The sequence below is a fragment of the Tursiops truncatus genome, chromosome 19 (genome assembly GCF_011762595.2).
Source record: "Tursiops truncatus isolate mTurTru1 chromosome 19, mTurTru1.mat.Y, whole genome shotgun sequence".
Lineage (NCBI taxonomy): Eukaryota > Metazoa > Chordata > Mammalia > Artiodactyla > Delphinidae > Tursiops > Tursiops truncatus.
In genome coordinates, this window is record NC_047052.1 from 53,384,745 (window position 1) to 53,393,577 (window position 8,833).

The window sequence follows — 8,833 nt, forward strand, 5'->3', positions numbered from 1 at the left end:
TGCGGTACGCGGGCCTCTCACTGTTGTGGCCTCTCCCGTTGCAGAGCACAGGCTGCGGACGCGCAGGCTCAGCGGCCATGGCTCACGGGCCCAGCCGCTCCGTGGCACGTGGGATCTTCCCGGACCGGGGCACGAACCCGTGTCCCCTGCATCGGCAGGTGGACTCTCAACCACTGCACCACCAGGGAAGCCCAAAACACGTTTTTAAACCATTCTTTTTTCCACTGTGAGGGCATCAGCCTTGTAGCCAAGAAAGGGTTTAAACCATTAAATAAAAAATGGGGTTTGCCAGGGATCCAGGAGGAGCCAAGTGGCTGTCTTGGATTTCCCACAGCCCTGACTGTTCAATTTGCAGCTGTTATTTACCCATTTAATTTCTCTCATTTAGGAGCAGACTGGCCATGCTACAAGTACATCAGGACGGCAAAAGTCTGACAATGAGTTAATTTAATTTTAACTCATTAATTTTCTTGCTGACAGATTTTACAACAAAAATAGTATGAACTTAGTGACTTTCAGCAAACCCAGGTACAATAAAAATACCGTGCTTAACGTTGATGACTCTAAAGACATGTCTGTATTAACAATCTTTAATAACAACAAACTTTAATACCAGATATTAATTTAACATTAAATATTTCTCAGGTCATGTGAATCTGAAATCCATTTAGCTTAGTTTCTCTTGTATTCAGAAATGTTTAATTTGTAAGCACTTACTTTTTTTTTAAGCCAATTAAATTGAGCTCATTTACAAATTAACCTTAGCAATACTATCTAAAGACAAGACCACGTAAGACACACATATATCCAGACAGAGATCTCATAGTTTCATTTTAAAACTTGTTCATAAGACAAGCATTGCAAAACAAAACTTATCAGTTTATAAATAACAGTTGGAATAGTTAAGTTTACAGACTTGAGTACAACAGGGACAGACCTAGAATGTACGTGTCCTTCCGGGTCCCTAAACATCCACAGCGTCTTTCTGTGGCAAGCCATGCTGACTGCCAGCATTCCTCTGGTTCCGTGTCTCTAAACATCCACATCCTTGTTCCTCTGGTCTGTCCTAGATCTCTCATCAGAGTCCTAAAGCATTCGGGGTTGACCAGTCGCCTAAAAGGGGCACACATTGGGCGAGTGTCCTCCCCAGTCCACCTGGCATCCACGGCCCCTCTAGGACCCGACCCCCCTCCTTCTTATCTTACCGCTGCCCCTTTGTGGTCGCCAGCCGAAACCACTGAAATGTGTCTTGGGGGGCTCTGAGGAGCTCGTTCTTCAGGGGGAGGCAGAGTGATCTACTAGACGAGCACGCTTGTGAGGCCTGCGGGTGGGCGAGAGGGTGCCGCCCCCAGAACTTAGGGGGCTCCTGTTTTATAATCAAAGGAGAAGTGGGGAGGGGGAGAGGACCACCTCTGTCCTCATTCTTGAGTAGCCGTCAAGCTTCCCTCCTCAGCTCCGCCTGCACATCGGGTGGGGGCTTCTTCTTGTCCCTACATGGCCAAGCTGGGACTGTCATGGAGCAACGGAAGTGAGGAAAAAAGGTGGTAACATATACTAATATATGATAAACCATCTCAGTTTTCAGCATAACGTCACCTTTTCCTTATATACTTGTTTTTAGTGTGCGCAGAGGAGCGTGTCTAGGGGTCAACTTACTGAGCTCACTGGGCAGATGTGGGTCTCATGCCACCCTTGTTTTATTGTTCGGGGGCGTGTCTCAGGCTTCTGTTGCTTGGTTTTGTAGTTAAGCAAACCTGCTTTCTTGAGTGATCATTAACTTACAGGGGTCTCCCATGCTTTTTTCTCTACTTGCAGTCCCCTAGTGGGATTAACTATTCAACCGCCTACTTTGTCCCTTACTCTGTCCCTATCAACTTGAGTGAAGTCTATTTGCCAGTCCTTGGTGGCTCGTGGAGTCCTCTGTGTTGGGTCCCCATCTGGGGAGATCTGACAGCAGTATTTGGGTTATTTTTAGCACAAATCATGCAATTTTCAGTGACTCCTTGGATGGCCCTTTGTAGGTCAGGCCCCATTGTATACTTTTGAATCCACTGTAAGGCGGCATCTCTCCCGTGGTGGGTCCTGTCACGAATGTGCTGCAGCAGTGTCCACGAAAGCCTCAGAAATCAAGTCAGTTCCGTGTGCACTACATTTCTAGCCAGGCGAGGTGTGATCAAGAGTGCATCCCCACTCTTCGGCCCTCTCCTTGTCTTTTTCTGAATATTCCGGCTGGTATTCTGACAAGTCAGTCTGCGGGAGAAGTGACCCTATGATGGCTTGGTAATCGCCTGCCTTTGCTATTTTCTTTGCAGCTTGGTCAGCTAACCGGTTGCCTTTTGTTATGTGAGTCTCACCCTTCTGGTGGCCTGGGCGGTGCATTACGGCCACTTGTGAGGGCTTGAGGACTGCTTCTAACAGGGACAAGATTTCAGAAGCATGTTTTATGTCTTTACTGTTTGAAGTGAGGAGCCCCCTTTCTTTCCAGATGGCGCCGTGAGCATGCCACACGGAGAATGCATAGCGAGGGTCAGTCCTTCCAAGGGTTACCACCACATACCCAGCACGTCAGCTACTGTGAACAGTTCAGTCTGGTCTGCCAGAGTACACCAGCCCCACGACGTGCAGGCAGCTGTGCCCTGGGGATTGTGCAGCCGCAGTCGGGAGCCATGGTGGCTGGCTTTAGGGCTGAAGTGACCTGAAACGTTACATTGGGATTGTCTAAGAGGATAGCCTGGTACTTTCCCATTCTCCCAGAAGTCAGCCAGTAGCCCCCCTTTTTGTTCCAGTAAAGAAAGGACAGGGTGAGAGACATACAGAGTGGTGGGCTGCCCACGGTAAACTGCTCAGCTTCCGGAAGTCTGTTGCAAGGAGCTGCTACAGCTCAAAGGCAGAGTGGCCATCCCTTAGTGTGTTCTAGTTGTCCTGAGAATTAGGCAACAGGTCGAAGGACATTCCCCAGAATTTGAATTAACACCCCAAGATTTGTCTCTCACGGACATATAATCTGAAAGGTTTCTTTCAGTCTGGTTGTCCCAAAGCTGGAGCTGAGACTATGTTTTTATTGTTTCAAAGGCTGTTTGGCACTCTTTAGTCCAAGTAGGGGCTCAAAATCATGTCCCTTTAAAGCCTTATAGAGGGGCTTTACTCTGAGCCTATAGTTCGGGATCCAGATCCGATAGAATCCTGCCATTCCCAGAAACGCCCTGTTATCTGCAATTCTTGGTGTTCCCAAGCCTGCAATTGCCCATTTTCTATCAAGCAAAAGACCCTGCTGCCCTTGGGAAAGGATAAAACCCAGCTACGTGACTTGTTGCTTACATACTTGAGCCTTTTTCTGGGAGACCTTACATCCACAGTTGGCCAAATAACTCAGGGTGCTGATGGTATTTTGTAGACACTTATCATTCATAGGGTTCGCTATGAGCAAATGGTCCACATTTTGGAGGAAGAGTCCTTCATCCAATATTAAGTCTCTAAGGTCCCCAGCCAACATTTCCCCAAACAAGGTAGGGGAATCCTTAAATCTTGAGGCAGGACCGTCCACCAATACTGTTGGACTACCTGTCTTTCTGGGTCCTGCCCTTCAAAAGCAAACAGCTGCTGTGATTCTTCTGCAATAGGAATGCAGAAAAAAAGCATCCTTCACGTCAAAAACAGAACCAGCTGTTTGCTTCTGGAATAGCTGTGAGCAGAGCGAATGGATTGCGTACCACAGGGTGCAAATCCTGGATTTTTTCATTAGTAGCCCTCAAGTCTGGGACAAAGAGATGCTCTGTTGGGTTTGGCTGTTTGACTAGGAGGATAGGGGTTTTATATGGGGACCTGCAAGGTTTAACCTGATTAAACCAACGTTTTGAGAACTGGCTAAATTCTCTTTTGGGCCCCTTGGCTCAGAGGGTATTGTTTTCGATTAGGTGTCCCAGCGCATCCCTTTTTTTTGCCATGCTGTGCGGCTTGTGGGATCGGGATCTTAGTTCCCTGACCAGAAATCGAACCCGGGCTACCGCGATGAAAGCACCGAGTCCTAACCAGTGGACCACCAGGGAATTCCCTCCAGAGTCCCTTTTTAACATGATTTGTATTGGCCATGCATTTTTGGCCTTCCCTAGGGTGCTATCGACCCACACTTGTGCCTTAGCTTTTCACAGACCTGGAGCGGGGGGAATGGGGGTGGAGTGGGTGAGAGCTCAGTCTCCTTTTCTGGGGTGTCTGTGAGCGCCATCTTTAGGCTTACAGTGTGCTCCTGTGGGACCCTGATGTCAAGCTGTTCTGGCGAAAAAGTTGCTTGAGTGCTTAATTTACAAAAGAGGGACTGATTAGACATACCGGCATATATAAGAAACTGCGTTTCAGGGTGAGGTCCCCTAATTAGCATTCTAGAGGTTATAGGAACGAAAGATTTTGTCCTTCTCCAGAAACTCCTGTGACTGAGAAGGATTGAGATGTTTTCTGTGCCACCGTGCTGTTTACCACAGAGTATGTTGCACCGGTATCTATCGGAAAGTCAATCAACTTGTTCCCCACTGTCAAAGTTACCCGGGGCTCCTGTGGGGAAATTGGAATTGGACACCTCAAGTCCAAGGGAGCCCCTGGGCCGCTTTATTCATCTTCAGAGCGTTGCGCTCTCTCTACCATAGGAGAGGCTCCCGTCTTTCTTTTGTGGTTTTCCTTCTTATTCCTTAGATGAGCGCAGTCTTTCCCAGTGCCCTTCCTCCTACAGTAAGCACACTGTTCCCTCCCCAATGGGGCTCACCTCTCTCCAGGCTACTCGCCTTCTGGGAATCCAGTGCTGGCACCAGATGAGTGGCGTTAAGTCTTGCAAAGAGCTCCTTTCGTTGTTCCCTGTTGGTGAACACTTTAAAACAACATCTACCAGTTGAGAAGGGTTCATTCCAAATGCACCATCTAGCTTTGTAATTTTCTTCTTAGATCTGGGGCGCTTTGCCCAATGAAGGTCATATTTACCATTCCCGTATTTTGGGGGCCTCAGGGTCTGCACCAGTGTAGTGCCTATAAGCTTGATAAATTCTTTCTAGAAACTCTGATGGGTCCTCATTGGGTTTTGGTGTATCTCTTGAATTTTGTTGAAGCTCTTTTGCCTAGCTACTGCCTTTCGAAGACCCGCTGAGATACACTTCCTGTAATGCTCTAGGTGCGGCATATCTCCGTTATTAGGTTCCCAGTCAGGCTCAGCAGTAGGAACTGCCTGATTTGCTTCTGGAGTTCCACCTGGTCCGCTAGATGGAGCTAGTGCACTTCCTCTCTAGTCTTGTCAAAGAGCATCCTCCTTTCATCCCCAGTAAGCATGATATTCATAAAAGTGTGAATGTCCGCCCACGAGGGATGGTGAGTGGCAAAGATAGAAGTGAAAAGTTCAGTCACGTGGAGGTATGTAGGTTATGGTTTTTCCAGTTAAATAAATCAAATTGAGAATGGATGGCGCGTCCATAGAAACCCAGCTGATTGGCCATCTGCATTAAGGCCTCCTCTCCAGGATATCAGTGCAAGGGAAGCGGCGTGCTCCAGAAGTGGCTCCTGGTCAAATGGGACGCCCTCCTGGGTCACAGATGGTGACACAAACTAGGCCCCTGTGCCCCAGAGGTTAACACAGAAACTTCTAATTGATCCCCATAAGTAGGGGAAACAGGAGGTGGTGAAAGGAGTGCATATGTTGGTGGCATGGGGGCAGTCGGAACAACCACTGGTGCAGCCTGCTTGGCCAGTGTTTTGAAATAACATGTTCTCAGTCTCATTTTCTCCCTCTCCCTCTTGTAGAACAGATTTTCCCCCGGTTTTCCTTTCAGACCACCGTACCATAAGGCAGCAGCTGTCTCACTTCTTTTCCTCATGATGCAATAGCGTACATGCTTCTGCATATGGAATCTCACCATTTTTACCTGCTCAATTCTAACTGCAAGATTGTGTAAGTGAGCAGGGCACCTTGCTCTCCTGATCCTAACATATACTGGGGCCACACGCTATACAATAGAATATCATCTCTTTTTAGTCACAGGCCCATAACTATACTTTGCCCATTCATTTAAGATACGCCCCAAAGGGCTTTCCTTAGGGACAGATACAAGTTCAAGAGCAACAAAACACAAAAGGCACAAACAAATTCCATCGTGAATGAATGCAAAACAAAAGCAAACAAACTGGTTCACAGAGTTGCAACAAAAATTCCCCTCTGCAACAGGGTACCCCAGTCAAATGCAAAACAACTTGGCTGTTCCCTTACAGGAAAAGCTGAAATTGAGAGGGTGGTGTGTTCCCAGTTGTACACATCAGACACACCTACTGTCTGGAGCCCGTCGATTCCATCTGTACGGAGCTCCCACTGCCAAGTGCTGGGGCATCTGGTGCCGCTTCAGGGAATTTTAAAGGGAAGATCCTCAGGACAGGTGGTCCCAGCAGCTGCTAGGGCTTTACCCAAAAATTCCCCAACCGGGGCTGACCACAAGCAGCAAGGCTCCTGGCCGGCTTCGCCAAAATTGATAGAGTCCAAGGTCGTTCTGCTTGCTGCACGACAGGCCAGTAAACTGAGAGGCGAGTTGCTGGGGCAAGGCAGAGCGACTTTTTATTCGGAGAAGATGGCGGACCAGTGTCTCCACAAGCCATCTTCCCCCAGTCAGATTTCGGGCTCCTTTTATACAGAGGAGGGGTGCTGCGTGGTTGGTTGTTGCAGGCTTGGTGACTGCGCCGGCAAAGGGGGCGAGTGGGCAAATGGGAGCTGGACTGCGGCCCGAGGAGACTGTGGCCACAGGGCCACTGCCACACTGCACCGGCGACGCCCCGCACGCGCCCTGCCCCTAATGCAACAGTAGCCAAAGGCCTCTGCGTGGTGTTCCACCAGTCTGTTGTGGTCCAGGAAATGGTTCTCTCTTGTTGCTGGTTCTCTCTTGTTGCTTCTTCCCATATGTAGAGTTACACTATTAAAATCATTGGTCTTATAAGACTATAGATTTGGTCACTTGTTTCAAGTCGCCTAGTCATCATTTTTACCGGAGGCTCAGTCACACACTTGGTAATGCAAGGAACAATCCTGTAAAACAGGCAGAACACAAGTAGTACAGTAACGTTAATACGGTCATAAGTACGTACTTAAAAGAGCTTCTGTTAGGTGCGGCCCAGTACCTCCCCAGGTCTGTGGAACAGTCTGTTCTGCACCAATTGTTATCTTTAAGGTAAATGATACATTGTTATGGTACATAAAGTTCACTGAAGATGTCTAGATATACAAGGTGAGTGCTGAGTCATTACTGATGAAGGAGAAGGAATTTAATTTAAATTCAAATTTTTCCTGTCTTGCCTTAAACTGTGAGTTTTTATTTCATCACTGTTTTCCCAGGAAGCAGGCATCTTACTCCATCTTACTCCATCCCACATCCTCTGACTGTGTGGGCAGGGGGGATCAGAAGACACAGAGAGGGACTGAGAGAGCAATAGAAAACTGAGGGGAAAAGAAGAGTGGGCAAGGTCAGAGGGCAGTGTAGAGGATGGGTGAGTGTCTTGCAAAGAGATGGTAAGAATGAAAGAGAAAAAGCAGTGAAAGTAGCAGATGAGAAAAATAGAGTGTATAGAAAATTGGGATCTCCAGGGAGATGAAGGTGAAGGGATTAAGGCAAAATACAAGAGGAGCCCTTGATCAGTGGTAACAGCATCGTCAACCGTGGTGAGGCATTTCCCATGGAGAGTCGGGGGAGGGGATAAAAGAGCTGAACCCATGTCCTACAGAGCAACTTGATGCTGGGAGAGGAAAAGAAGAGGAGAAACGAGGGGAAGAGAGAGAGCAGGAAGGAAGCACAGCCACCAGGGGGCTGCGGAGAGTGGGGAGGGAGAATAACAGGGACAGAGAGAGAGAAGAGATGGGGGAAGAAAGAGGCAGAAATACAGAGATGTAGGGTCATCAGAAAGGTCGGGGAGAAAGAGCATCAATAGGGGGCACAAGTTGCAGAGTGGGGCAGGACAGGAGTGAGAAAATAGGACGGGAGAAACAGCAGGAGGCTAGAGGGGAGCAAAAAGACAGAAACATAGAAAGCAACAGGGAGACCGATAAACAGAATGAAATGGAAACGCAGAGTAGTGCAGGTGGAGACCCGGAGATGATCACACTGTAATAGAGCCCAGCAGTGCGCAGCGCTTAGCACAGGGCCCTTGGCGCACGCTGTTCCCCCCACCCCCGTTACCAGGCAACGGTTACCAGGAGACCACTGAAGGGATGGTTGGAGTGGCCTTAGAGCTCCCGTTCAGCCATTGGTCGGCGCCACAGTGAGCCCTTCCCTCAAGCGACCAGCTGCCAATGAGTGACATCTAATGGACCCATTCAGCCAAATGTCCGCGGAGTGGCAGTCGTCAGGCAGAGAGTGAAGTAAGAGAGGGATCCAGGCCTTCTCCCCTCCCCTTCTCCTTGGGCCAGCAGGTGAGCTGGGAGGCCGAGGGAACGGGGTGTCTTTTGCGGGAATCCATTAGGCTGCCCTAATGGCCGCGGCAGTCTGCACGGGGACCTGGCCCTGAGGGAGCTGCCAACTGAGATCTGCTTCTTCAGCCAGGCCCGGGCACTGGCAGGAGGACCCAAACCTGGTTCTGGACGAATGCTCCGGGGCAGGGTAACTGGCCCCTCTGCAGGGACCCCTTTCTGTTAGCCAGGCCTGGACCCTGGAGGGCGAAAGTTGTGTCTTGGCACCTTCCCCTTTCTTGTCAGGACAGAGAGTAACATTTGTTTGGTGGAGGTTTACAGGAACATCTTTACCTGACCACGACCTGACCTCAAGTACAAAGGATCTGCCACCAAGAGGTCTGTAACCACACCCCTCCCTCACCGTTCCTGTAAGAA

The 8,833-nt window shown here is 49.0% G+C and overlaps 1 protein-coding gene across 6 annotated transcripts in view; it reads right to left on the minus strand.

Moving 5' to 3' along the window:
• Positions 1 to 806: 806 nt before the first annotated feature.
• LOC101328627 (uncharacterized) overlaps positions 807 to 8,833 on the minus strand; it is a 107,472-nt gene continuing 99,445 nt past the window's right edge. For all 6 annotated transcript variants that reach the window (XR_012328224.1, XR_004523426.2, XR_012328223.1 and 3 more), the window contains one exon: positions 807 to 7,042. The gene's annotated coding sequence lies outside the window, so the exon portion shown is untranslated. The remainder of the gene's footprint in view (positions 7,043 to 8,833) is intronic.